The sequence below is a fragment of the Chiloscyllium plagiosum genome, unplaced genomic scaffold (assembly GCF_037043375.1).
Source record: "Chiloscyllium plagiosum isolate Xiang-an unplaced genomic scaffold, Cpla_swu_hap1 HiC_scaffold_6, whole genome shotgun sequence".
In the NCBI taxonomy this organism is placed as follows: Eukaryota; Metazoa; Chordata; class Chondrichthyes; order Orectolobiformes; family Hemiscylliidae; genus Chiloscyllium; species Chiloscyllium plagiosum.
Window position 1 is genome coordinate 15,068,785 of NW_028270144.1, and position 13,176 is coordinate 15,081,960.

The 13,176-nt window shown below is 40.5% G+C and overlaps 1 long non-coding RNA gene across 3 annotated transcripts in view; it reads right to left on the minus strand.

Annotated features, from left to right (window-relative positions):
* Window positions 1-13,176, minus strand: part of LOC148149714 (uncharacterized) — a 282,534-nt gene that overhangs the window by 36,586 nt on the left and 232,772 nt on the right. The window contains exon 3 of one of the 3 annotated variants that reach the window (XR_015757395.1): window positions 6,670-6,781. The exons of the other annotated variants lie outside the window; for them this stretch is intronic. This is a non-coding gene — a long non-coding RNA (uncharacterized LOC148149714). The remainder of the gene's footprint in view (window positions 1-6,669; window positions 6,782-13,176) is intronic. 3 annotated transcript variants of the gene reach the window in all.

A 13,176-nucleotide genomic window follows, 5' to 3' on the forward strand; every position in this document is an offset into this window, starting at 1 on the left:
TCAGCTATGTTATCCAATGTGGCCCTCTAGTGGCCACAACTGTTATTAGAGATTGATGTTATTTGACATCAGCTTTATATTTGCTGCCTTTTTGTAGTTATTTAAAGAATGTTGGCAACATAGTCAAGGCCAGAGCTTATTGTACACTCTTACTAGCCCTTGAAAGGGTGCGGCTGAGCTGTCATCCTGGACTGTGACAGTCCAGGCAGTAAATGTTTCGGTGCTCTAAGATAGGGTGTCACAAAGCTACTCCCTTTTTTTCTAAAAGCTGTTCCTTGGCTCAAGGAGACTTTGCCCTTGATTTCTTTCGGAGGGGCAATAAACCAGGCAGGACTCCAATTAGTCTGGTTTGGTACAGAGATGAAAAGGATTTTGAGAGGCCTTTTGTTTATATGCAAACAGATGAGACTTCAGGCCAAAGTGGTCATGCTTTAGAAGTGACCTGTATAAAGAGACGGGAGTGGTCAGCTGTCTAGCTGAGCTGAGCTGAGCTGAGTAGCTTTTAGTTCAGTCTTGAACTGGGAAGTTTAACTGGGAGCTATGTGGAAACTCTCTTTCTTTTCTGCCTTTCAACTTCAACCTGTAAGCATGTGTTCCATTTATACTGGGTGTTAAAAGGAATTTGCTTATTGGGACTGTTGTATGTATTCGGAACAGCATAATTAAGTCAAGCTGGTTAGGTTGAGTTCTGTATGCGTTCTTTATTCTGTTCTTTGTGTTTCATTGTGTAATTTTGTGAATAAATGTTTTTGTCTGTTTCAAAATCTAGTAGTTAACCTAGCTATTTTACTCTGGGTAATTTTCCCTGTACACTTACCGAAACAAATTGCAAACTTAGGTCTAGGGCTGTCTGCTTAAGAATGTTTTGAGTGGTCTGGCCTGGTCCATAACAGACTGGGGGCTCTTTGCAGGAATTTAAACTGCGAGTGGTGGGCGCTAGTGTCTTTATTTCAAGTGTTGGTTTGGTTGAGTAGACAAAGCTTGGGATAGTAATGGCTCTTTCAGTCGCCAAAAGTTTTCTGGATGTGGATGCAGTGACTTTGGAAATTTCGCAAGAACTGAATATGATTCAGTTGCAAGAATTAGCAGAGAAGCTAGAATTGGAACTGCCTGCTTCTGTAAGGAGCAGTAGTTCAGCATTTAAACTTGCTGAAGAAACCATCAGAAAGTACAGAGATGGCAAGAATTTGATCCCAGATGAAGCAGCTTGAGTTAGAGGTGAGAGATAAGGAAAGGGCAGCAGAAATTAAATAGTTTGAGTTACGATTAGAAATAGAAGAGAGGGAGAAAGAGAGAGCAGCAAAAGAGAGAAAAAGAGAAAGCAGCAAAAGAGAGTGAAAATGAGAGAGCAGAGAAAGAAAAAGAGAGTTTTTGAACTTCAAAAACTGACACTTGAAAAAGAAAGTCAGCTTAAAAGGCTGGAGATAAAACCTGAGGGTAGGCTTAATGAGGAAGAGAATGAGGATGAGCAAGCCCCTGGTAGGCAGAAGCCCAGTGAGAAACTGTTTAAGTGTGTTCAAGCATTACGTAGATTTGATGAGAAGGAAGTGGAAGTCTTTCTCATCTCATTTGAAAAGGTGGCTAAACAAATGCAACGGCCAGTGGAAATATGAGCTTTGTTGATCCAAATTAAACTTGTAGGTAGACCTAATGAGGTATTCGCATCCCTATCAGAGGAGGTGTCTGGGGAGTATGAGGAAATGAAAAAAAACATTTTATGTGCATATGAGCTTGTACCAGAAGCCTATAGACAATGTTTCAGGAATCTAAGGAGGGACTCGGGTCAAACATATCTTGAGTTTGAAAGGAACAAACAGAATAATTTCAATAGATGGATAAGAGCTTTAAAAATCATGCAAACCTATATTGCCCTTAGAGAGGTAATTATTTTGGAAGGATTCAAAAATTCACTGCCTGAAATAATGCAAATTCATGTGGAAGAGCAGAGAGTTAAACAACAAGGTTAGCAGCTGAAGTGGCTGATGATTATGAGCTGGTCCATAAAACAGTCCATGAGGGATAGAAATTGGAGGCAAGGAGAAATCCTCATGTGGAAAGGGAAAGGTAGATCTCAGTGAGGATCATAAGGATAATTTATCAAAGGGTAAAAAAGAAACCCTTGAGGGGGACAAAGAACTTAAAAAACTCCGGTGTTTTCATTGATTTTGTGTGGCCCACTTTATTACACAGTGTTGGTGGGCTAGGAGAAAGGTAGATGTAGGAAAACCAGACAAGCCTGGAAGTTTTTTTGGACTAGTAACAAAAAGCACAAGGGACATTAGACAATTGCCTCAGAGTGTACAAGATGATCAGAGGTTGATTAAGGAGGACGTGCCAGGTCTGCTTAAAAAATATACATGAAAAGGTAAAGTTTATTCACATAGGCCAGGAGTAATAGGTAAAGAGGTTACAATATTAAGGGACACAGGATCCTCTCAGTCTGTAATGCTGAAAGATGAGGAGATATGTACTCCTGAGAGTCTATTGCCAGAGAAGGTACTGGTAACAGGAATTCATGCTGAGTAAAAAAGTGCTCAATTATGTAAAGTGAGGCTAGAGAGTCCAGAGAGGAATGGAGAATTTGTGGTAGGGTTATGGACAACTCTCATCTCCAGGAATACAATTTGTCCTTGCATATGATATAACCGATTTGCTGGTAGGCGTGCTGCCTACTCTAGTTGAAATTCCAATGGAGACGCAGGCAACTGAAGACCTGGAGAATGTTTATCCAGGAATTTTCCCTGAATGTGTGATCACAAGATCACAGAGGCACAAGCAGAAGCAGGAGAGATCAAAAGGCACAGATAAGAAAGCATACATAGAGTTAGTCGAAACATTCTTTGATCAAATGTGTGTGACAGAACAGGAACAACTAGGTAAACATGCAAGTATCTTTTGCTCTGCTAAGCTGATTGAATTACAGCAGAAAGATGAGGAGTTAAACCAGTTTTTTCAAAAGGCATTTACAAAGAAAGAAAGTGAATGCATTCCTGTGTGTTATTACTTAACAAATAGGTGTCTCAATGAGGAAATGGAGACCGTCACACATTCAATGCAGATGAGAAATGGGCAGAAATTCATCAAATGATTTTGCCAGTACAGTATAGAAAGGAGGTGCTGCGAGTGGCGCATGTGCTACCACTTAGAGGTCATTTAGGGCTGAGGAAAACACAAGCTAAAATACAAAGACATTTTTACTGGCTTGGACCACACAAGGATGTAATTGAATTTTGCCAGACGTGTCATACATGTCAGCTAATCGGAAAACCACAGGCAGTAATAAAACATGCACCTTTAATATCTATTCCAGCATTTGAGGAACCTTTCACGAGAATCTTGATTGATTGTGTAGGTCCCCTACCTCAAACAAAAAGTGGGAATAAGCATTTATTAACAATAATGGATGTGTCGACTAGATTTCCAGAGGCAATCCCATTACGCAACATTACAGCTGAAAGGGTTGTAGAAGAAATACTTAATTTTTTTACGAGATACAGACTTCCAGTAGAGATTCAGTCAGATCAAGGATCAAACTTCATATCCAAACTATTGAAGGAAGTTATAGACAACTTGGGAATAAAGCAATTGAAATCTTCTATGTACCATTCGGAATCGCAGGGAGTGCTAAAGAGATGGCATCAAACACTGAAGACCATGTTGAAGGCTTATGGTCAGGATTATCCAGATGATTGGGATAAGGGAATTCCGTTTGTACTTTATGCGATCAGAGATGCACCGAATGAATTGACCAAATTCAGTCCGTTTGAATTAATTTTTGGGCATGAAGTAAGGGAACCATTAAAATTAATTAAGGAGAAATTAATAAGTCAGAATTCAGAGACCACCCATTTGGACCCCAAATTTTAGGGAACAATTAAATAGAGCTGGAGAGTCGGCTAGACAGCATTTAAACATATCACAGCATACAATGAAATAAGAAGCAAATCAGAATTCACAAATTCACAATTTTGCAATTGGGGATAAGGTATTGGTGTTATTTCCAGTCACAGGTGAGCCTTTAAAAGCAAGGTTTAGTGGACCGTATCAAATTGAGAGGAAATTGAGTCAGGTGAACAACTTGATAAGAACTCCAGACAGTAAGAAATCTCACAGAGTGTGTCATGTGACTATGCTCAAAAGGTATTTTGACAGGGACGGAAAGCAAGAGGAGAAGGTGTTAATGATTACAGCACAGAAGGAAGAACCAAGTTCAGAGGATTCTGTATTGGACATTCCTCAAATCAAATTGGACAATGAGGAAGTTGTCAAAAATTGGGATAAATTATTGTGTTACCATCACAAGAAAATCGAAATGACCTGAAAGAGTTATTACTATCACATGGGGAGATATGTGGAAATAAACTGTGAATTACTAACCTAATTGTGCATGATGTCGATATAGGAGATGCTGTTCCGATTAAACAACATCCTTATAGGAATAACCCTCTAAAGTTGGCACAGGTTCAGAAGGAAATAGAGCGCATGCTCCAAGATGGCATAATCAAAGTGAGTTACAGTGACTGGAGCTCACCCATAGTCATGGTGCCAAAGTCAGATGGTACCCAACAGTTATATGTGGACTATCGCAAAGTCAATGCCATTACAAAGACTGATGCATATCCAATTCCATGGTTGGAGGACTGTGTTGAAAAGGTGGGATAAGCAGCTTACATTTCTAAGTTGGACTTGCTTAGAGGCTACTGGCCAGTACCTCTGTCAGAGAGAGCAAAGGCAATTTTCGCTTTCGTAACGCCAAATGGACTATATCGGTTCAAAGTCATGCCATTTGGTATGCAAAACGCTCGAGCCACATTTCAGAGACTGACTAATAAGGTCACTGCCGGATTACCCAATTGTGCAGTGTACATTGATGACGTAGTGATTTTTAGTCACTCATGGAAGGAACATTTACAGCATTTATCAGACTTGTTCGATTGATTTTGGAAGGCAGGCTTGGTGATAAACATAGCTAAAAGTGAACTTGCCAAAGCCCAAGTCACCTACCTGGGCCATGTTATTGGATCTGGACAAATGACCCCACGGGATGCAAAAGCGAAAAGTAATTGGGAATTTTCCTACACCGTTGACGAAAAAAGCAGTACTATGGTTCCTGGGGTTGAGTGGATTTTACTGAAAGTTTGTGCCGAATTTCAGCAGTGTGGCTGCTCCACTCACCGAATTGTTAAAAAAGGACAATAAGTTTCAGTGGACAGTGGACTGTCAAAAGGCATTTGACAGCCTTAACACTGTGTTAACCATTGCCCCAGTATTAGCCACACTGGATTACACAAAGCCTTTCAAGGTGCCTGTCGATGTCAGTGATGTGGGTGTCAGTGCGGTGCTCAGTGAGGATGATGAGGGACTAGAAAGACCCATTGGGTATTTTTCGAGGAAGTTGAACATTCATCAACAGAAATATTCAATGGTGGAGAAAGAGACTTTAAGCTTGGCGTTAGTATTACAATATTTCAGTGTTTGTATTACCAGCAATGCATCTGAGACAATCGTATACACTGATTACAACCCAATGACATTTGTGGAAAAATTTAAGGACAAAAATGTCAGACTGTTTAGATGGAGTTTGTTGTTGCAGCCATTCAATTTGACAATTGTACAGGTGGCAGGTCACGACAACGTAATTGCCGATGTGTTATCGAGACTCGAATGAGATACAGAGGCATTCGGCGGTGGTGTGTCATGGACTGAATTTGCATATGGTTGTACATGTTTGCATGTTTAGAGTTAGTATAGTGAATATGTTTGTTCAGACTACGAACCGGGGTTTTGAAGGGTTAAAAATGAAGCCATCTTTTGGTATTGATGTTTTTTTTTAATGGAAGAGGTGTCACAAAGCTAGTCCCTTTTTTTAAAAAAGCTGTTCCTGGGCTCAAAGAGGCTTTGTCCTAGATTTTTTCAGAGGGGCAATAAACCGTGCCGGACTCCAATCAGTCTCATTTGGTACAGAGATGAAAAGGATTTTGAGAGGCCTTTTGTTTAGGCCAAACAGATGAGACTTCAGGCCAAAATGGTCATGCTTTAAAAGTGACCTGTAGAAAGAGAGGGGAGTGGTTAACTCTCTAGCTAGCTGAGCTGAACTGTTTTTAGTTCAGTGTTGAACTAGGAAGTTCAACAGGAGCTGTGTGGAACCTCTCTCTCTTTTCTGCCTTCAACTTCAACCTGTAAGCATGTGTTCCATTTATACTGGTTTCTAAAGGGAGTTTGCTTATTGGGACTGTTGTGTATATTCTGAACAGCTTAATTAAGTCTAGCTGGGTAGGTTGAGTTCAGTAGGGGTTCTTTATTCTGTTCTTGGTGTTTCATTGTGTAATTTTGTGAATAAATCTTTTGTCTATTTTAAAATCAAGTAGTCAACCTAGCTATCCTACTCCAAATAATTTTCACTGTACACTTACCGAAACAAATTGCAAAAGTTAGGTCTAGGGTTGCCTGCTTAAGAATGTTTTGAGTGGTCTGACCTACTCCATAACAAGGGAGTTCCAGAATTTTGAGTAAACTATGTGTGGTCAGGATGGCATGTGTCTTGGTGTTGTTATGGAATGTTTGAAAGGTTGCAATGAAGAGAAAAGTACGGCCAAAAAATTAGAAAGGATGTTGATGATGGATATATGGAGATGGTGATTCTATGGAAGCTCAGGAAATGTGATTTACCTGGTTTGAGATGGCTGTTACCTGATGATTATTCAGTGAGGATCTTACTTGGAGTTTATCCAGGTTTTATCGCAAATGGTCACAAGTTGCTTCATTGCCAAAAGAGCTGTACCTGGAACAGAGTTGTGGATGATTACGAACAAGTCAAACTGCTTATTCAAAAATAAAACTTTGTAGATTCTTGAAATCTGAAATCAAAACAGGAAACACTGAAAAATCTCAACAAGTCAGGCAGCAATTGTGTGAAAAGAAACAGTTAACAATTTAGGCTGATGTTATTTCATGAGAATTGGAAAAATTTCAAGTTTTAAGCAATTGGAGAGGCCGGGAGAGTGGGAAGGACAGAACAAGAGAGAAGGGTTCTGATAGCAGAAGGCAAGCAGAACATACTAAAGAAGGCAAAAAGGTCAAAAGTGATGGTGGACCAAAGCAAAGGGAGGGGAGATGTTAGTGAAACAAGAAACAAAATATTTGGTTAAAGGAGGACAAAATGCCAACAGAGATGAGAATTTTGAGTTAATTATGGAAAGCCAACACATATTTGAAAAAGACAGATCATGGTTGACTAATTTGTGTGAATTCTTTGATAAAGGAACAGAGGAGCTTGTTTAGGGAATGGATTTTAAGAAAATATTTAATAAAATGTTAAAAATCATACCGTACCAGGTTATGGTCCAACAGGTTTATTTGAAAGTCTAGCTTTCAAAGCACTGCTCCTTCATCAGGTGGTTGTCTGATAAAGGACCAACTGTGCTCCAAAAGCTAGTGCTTCCAAATAAACCTGCGAGACTATAACCTGGTGTGGTGTGATTTTTAACTTTGTACACCCCAGTCCAACGCCAGCATCTCCAAATTTTGATAAAATTCCATGTTAATGGCTGGTTAACAAAATTTCAGGAAAGTGAGTGTCTATTCAGATTTTTAAATGACAAGAAATAGCAAGTTATGGTGTCAATTTATGCACTTCGATAGGAAGATTAGAGATGTAGACTATTTTGTCTATGGGGAAAGGTTTCAGAACTCTGAAGCACAAAGGGACTTTGAAGTTTAGTTTAAGATTCTCTTAAGGTTATTATGCAAGTTCAGTTGGCACTTAGGAATGTAAATTCAATGTTAAAATTTATTTTAACAATAAAACTGAGCAAACTGACCAGGACATCATGATATAAGAGGCTATTGAAGTGAGGCAAGTTAAGAGTAGTATACTAAGGGATAATGTCATTCAGGGGATTGACACTGTTCACTGCATAGAGAACAAGAATTAAGTGAACATGTCACTTGCCTTGTGTCAAGGTTAAGGACACCTCTTCAGGGCTGGAAGGTGTAAAAAAGGTGTTTGGCATGCTTGCCATCATTGCTCAGTAGATTGAGTATAAGAGTTGGGACGTAATGTTGCAGTTGTACAGGATGTTGGTGAGACCACTTTTGGAGTACTGCATACAGTTCTGGTCAAACTGCCATTGGAAGGATACTATTAAATTGGAGAGTGTGCAAAAAAGATTTGTAAGGATGTTACCGGGACCAGATGACTTGAGTTATGACGAGAGACTGAATAGGCTGGACATTTTTCACTGGAACATAGGAGGTTGAGAGGTGACTTTATAGAGGTTTATAAAATCATAAGAGGCATGGATAAGGTGAATAGCAAGGGTTTTTTCCCTACGATAGAGGAGGTCAAAACTAGAGGGCATAATTTTAAGGTGAGAGGGAAAGCTTTAAAAGTGAAGGACAACTTTTTCGCACAGAGGTTGGTTCATATGTGGAATGAATTGTCAGAGTAGGTGGTAGATGCAGATACAGTTATAACATTTAAATGATATATGGACAGGTAAATGAATAGAAAAGATTTAGAGAGTTATGGGTGAAAAGCAAGCTCATGGGACTAGATTAATTTGAGAAACTTGGTCAGCATGGACACGTTGGACCAAATGGTTTGTTTCCAGACTGTATGATTCTATAAAGTGGAGTGGGGGGTGGGGAGGAACGATTTGGTTGCCATGGGTACATGTTGAGCCTAAGAAAGAGGTATGTTGAAGGTATATGAGCAGCTAGGAAACAAATTAAAAAGCAGTAATCAATAATTATTTTCTTCTTGAACCACAAGCTAATTAGGATAAGAAAAATAAGACAAGAGAGTTCAGAGCAAGTCTCAAAGATTTGGTGTTGGAGAAATAGGTTTTGATTCATGGGACACTGGCACCAATACCAAGGAAAAGATTTGAGATGCCAAGCTTGAGATGCTAGTAATACTGGTGGTGAACTGGGGAGTCTACAACTGTTAAATAATTTGAAGAGGTTTGCAGGGCAATTTTGCCAGAGCTAAGATAAAGGCTCAAGATAATCAACCTTTATACAAATCTTTGAAACAGTACTCAGGTCAAATGGTTAACCTTTCAGTCTTTGGCAGCCACCAGACTTCAGTTATTCTTTTTGGATGCCACCAGACTGGAAGTAAAGTTAAGTTTGGGTTAAAGTATAAGCATCTGTATTTATTGTACTTTTAATATTTTGAATATAACTGACTAACTAGTGGGAAAAATGTAGAAGAACAAATTTATAAGGAAATTACAGAGGTGTGTAAAAATGTAGATTAGATATAAATTAGTAACTTTAATGTTTCTAATAAAAACATTAAAAGTAGTTGTGTAAAGGACACAGAGAATGCCTACAGGGTGTTCACAGAAATTTCTGCAGCCATATGTTTGCAGTCCGAAAAGAAAAGAAACATTGTTAGAAACAAAAACAGAAATTGTTGGAAACGTTCAGCAGGTCTGCCAGCATCTGTGGACAGAAATCAGAGTTAACATTTCAGGTCAAGTGACTCTTCCTCAGAACTCCTCGGGAGCACTGTTAGACTTGGTTCTTAGGATCAAAGTGGGTCAAATGGATCAAGTATCATAGGGGAAATTTAAGTAGTGACTACTTTTACATTATAACATTTAGTTTGGCCATGGGAAAGGATGAAGAACAATGCAAGGTAAGAATAGTTAACTTGAGAAAAACCAACTTAAATGTGGTAAGAATGGACCTTGGCAAAAAAAACTGGAATCAAATATTGACAAACAAAGCAATAATTGAACAATGGGTTGCCTTTAACAGGAGATAGTTTGAGCAAAGTAAAGGTATATTCCCCATGATGGGGAAAGGTGGGTCAAACATATCAAGAGGTCCGTTAGTAGTGATTAAAGATTAAGAAAAAAAGTATGCTTCAAACAGGTGACAGGTGGATAATACAACTAAGAGCCAGACTGAATATGGAAGGTTCAGTGGCATGGTGAGAAAACAAATAAGAGAAATAAAGTACAAAAAAAGAATGACAGCTAACGTAAAAGGGAGCCCAATGTCCCCTGTAGGCATATAAATAATTTTTAAAAGGGTCAAAAGAAGAGCAGGGCCAATTAGGGAGCAAACAGGGATTTACACCTGGGGTCACAGGCTATGGTTGAAACATTAAATAAATACTTTGAATTTATCTTTACCCAGAAAGAATATGTTGTAAAGGTTGTGGCAAAAATAGAGATAATGCAGACTCTTGAAAGGCTTAAGAGTGAAAAGAAGGAGCAATAAAGTGGGCTGTCTTTATTTAAAGTTGATAAGACACCAGAACAAGATGACCATGAGACCATGTGACATGTGAGCAGGATTAGGCCATTTGACCCATTGAGTCTGTTCCACCATTTTGATCATGGCTGATATGTTTCGCATCCCCATCCTCCTGCCTATCCCCATAACCCTTGATCCCCTTACCAATCAAGAACCTATCTATTCCTGACTTAATATTTTCAATGACTTGTCTCCACACCCCTCTACAGCAATGAATTCCACAGATTCACCACCTTCTGCCTGAAAATATTCCTCTTTGTCTCATTTCTAAAATCTCATCCCTTCAACCTGAGGCTGTGCCCTCGAGTCCTAGTCTCTCCTATTAGTGGAAGCATCCTTTCCATGTCCACTTTATCCAGGCCCCTTAGTATTTCATAAGTTTCAATCAGATCCCCTCTTACTCCATCTAAACTGCATCAAGTACAGACCTGGAGTCCTTAACTACTCTTATCCATCTGAACTCCATTGAGGACAGACCCGGATTCTTCAACTGCTCTTCATATAAAAAGACCTTCATCCTTGGGATAATTCTTGTAAACCTCCTCTGGACTCCCTCCAACACCAGTACATCCTTCTGTGCACATGGAGCCTAAAACATGGTCATAATGTTCCAAATGTGGCCCGACCAGAGCCTTATACAGCCTTGACAGCACATTTCTGTTCTTGAATTCTCACCCTCTTTAAATGAATGATAGCATTGCATTTGCCTTTCCAACTGCCAACTGAACCTGCATGTTAACCTTAGAATCCTGAGATTCCAAGTCCCTTTGGGCTTCAGATTTCTGAAGCCTTTTCCCATTTAGAAAGTAGTCTATGCCTCAACCAAAATGCATTGTCTCACACTTTCCCACATTGTATTCCATCTGCCACTTCTTTGCCTATTCTCCTAGCCTGCCAAGTGATTCTGCAGCCTCCCTACTTCCTCAACACTACCCGTCCCTCCACCTGCATTTGTGAGCTGCAAACTTAGCAACAATGCCCTTAGTTCGTTCATCCTGATCTTTAATATATATCACGAGTAGTTGTGCTCACAACACAGACTCCTGCAGGATTCCACTAGTCACCAGCTGCCATCCTGAAAATACCCTCTTCATTCCTCCTCCTTGCCTCCTGCCAGTCAGCCAATCCTCTATCCATGTCATTGCCCCTAACACTATGGCTCATCTTTAGCAGCGTCCTGTGTTCTGGAAATCCAAATAGATCACATCCACTGATTCTCCTTTGTCTAACTTGCGCATTACCTCTTCAAACATATTAGCCAGGATAAAGTGAGGACTGCAGATGCTGGAGGTCAGATCAGAGTCTGGTTCAGGAAAAGGACAGCAGGCCAAGCAGTATCCAAGGAGCAGGAGAATCAATGTTTCGGGCATAAGGTCTTCATAAGGAATAGGGTTTGTGGCCCATAAGCCTCATTCCTGATTAAAGGCTTATGCCCAAAACTTTAATTCTCTTGCTCTTTGGATACTGCCTGATCTGCTGTGCTTTTCTAGCACCACACTCTCTTGCAGATCAGTCAGGCATGACCTCCATTGGAAGGCACCCAAGGGTACCGAAGGTAGTGAGATTGAGGAGGCCCTGACCATAGTTTTCCACCTTCCTTAGACTGCATCTGGTGCTGGAGAATTGAAGACATTATACCCTGGTTCCAAAAATGGTCCTTCACCCATTCCATTAACTCTTGCGCACTAATCCCATGTATTCACCATGTGGCCAGTCTCAGGAAGCAACAGTCACCAAACCCCACACCCGTCACCTCCAGGCTGTTCCTGCAGCCGGCACTTGGAAAAGGGGCGTGCAATCTGATATCCTTCCTCGCATGTTTACCTCTTCGCGTTTCGACGATGATAAACCGATGACATAGGTAAGGTTCGAATGTCAATGACACAACCACGCCGGAGACACTGCTCAAAAAACAAACCTCGTCTCTATGAGAACGGCATACTTCTGTCAGATTTCTGGGAATTCCTAATGTCTGGGACACAACTGTTGTTAGATGTGCTGCTCCTCATTGCCTGGCCTGTTCCGGTGACGACCCAGGCTTTTACGGAGATTGAAGCAAAAATCGGATTCAAAATAGGATTCGTGGAGAAACACTGTTACTTCCATTAACCTGGCAATAAAAAAATGGGAAAAATAAACAGTTGTATCAAACTAAAGCGTCCAAAGCACAAATACCAGTGTTGGTTCCGTGTCACCAGTCCATCGCTGCAATACCCCGCTGAATATTTGGAAACTGCGGTCCAGCTGTTGAAACTTCCCTGGTCAGAATGTGGGACTGACAGCTCCACCCAGTGACTGGGTGGACTTCAGGAGCTTGCAGATTAAAATCAAATTGAGTGGCGCGTCGTGTGCCAGCGGATTTGTGTAGGTGGTCAGTCTGTCTGACCGCTTCTCCCCACGCCCACTGTCGCTCTCTTGAGATCTGCTGATAGATCTACAAGATTTACAAAAGTAAAACAGCCACTGAGAGAGGGAAGACGATTGGCGAACTAACAAGTGGCACTGCCAAAGCAAATGTATTCTCTGAAGGAGGATGTGCATTACTAAGCGCGGATTTTATTGATCATTTCGGTTAAATAGCAACATTGGATGGAACGCAAGAACAACCAGCTCGGGTGGGAGAATAAAAGCAGGAACTGCATCAATATTTAAACATCCGGCATCATCTCTGGAGAAGCGGCTGTTTGTCAGTGCAGGCCTTGGAAGTGGGGAAATTCATCAGCATCCAATTCCCGAGAAACGCGTCAGAGACACCAGAAGCAGAAATCTCCAGTAGAATTCCATTGTGAAAACTGCACAAGGGGGATAGAGACCGTGAGAGTCCTTCTCCCCTTCTACACGGATTCACTGAGTATGAAGCACTTCATAAAAGCTGCTGTGAAGTCACAGTTCCTTCCACAGTTC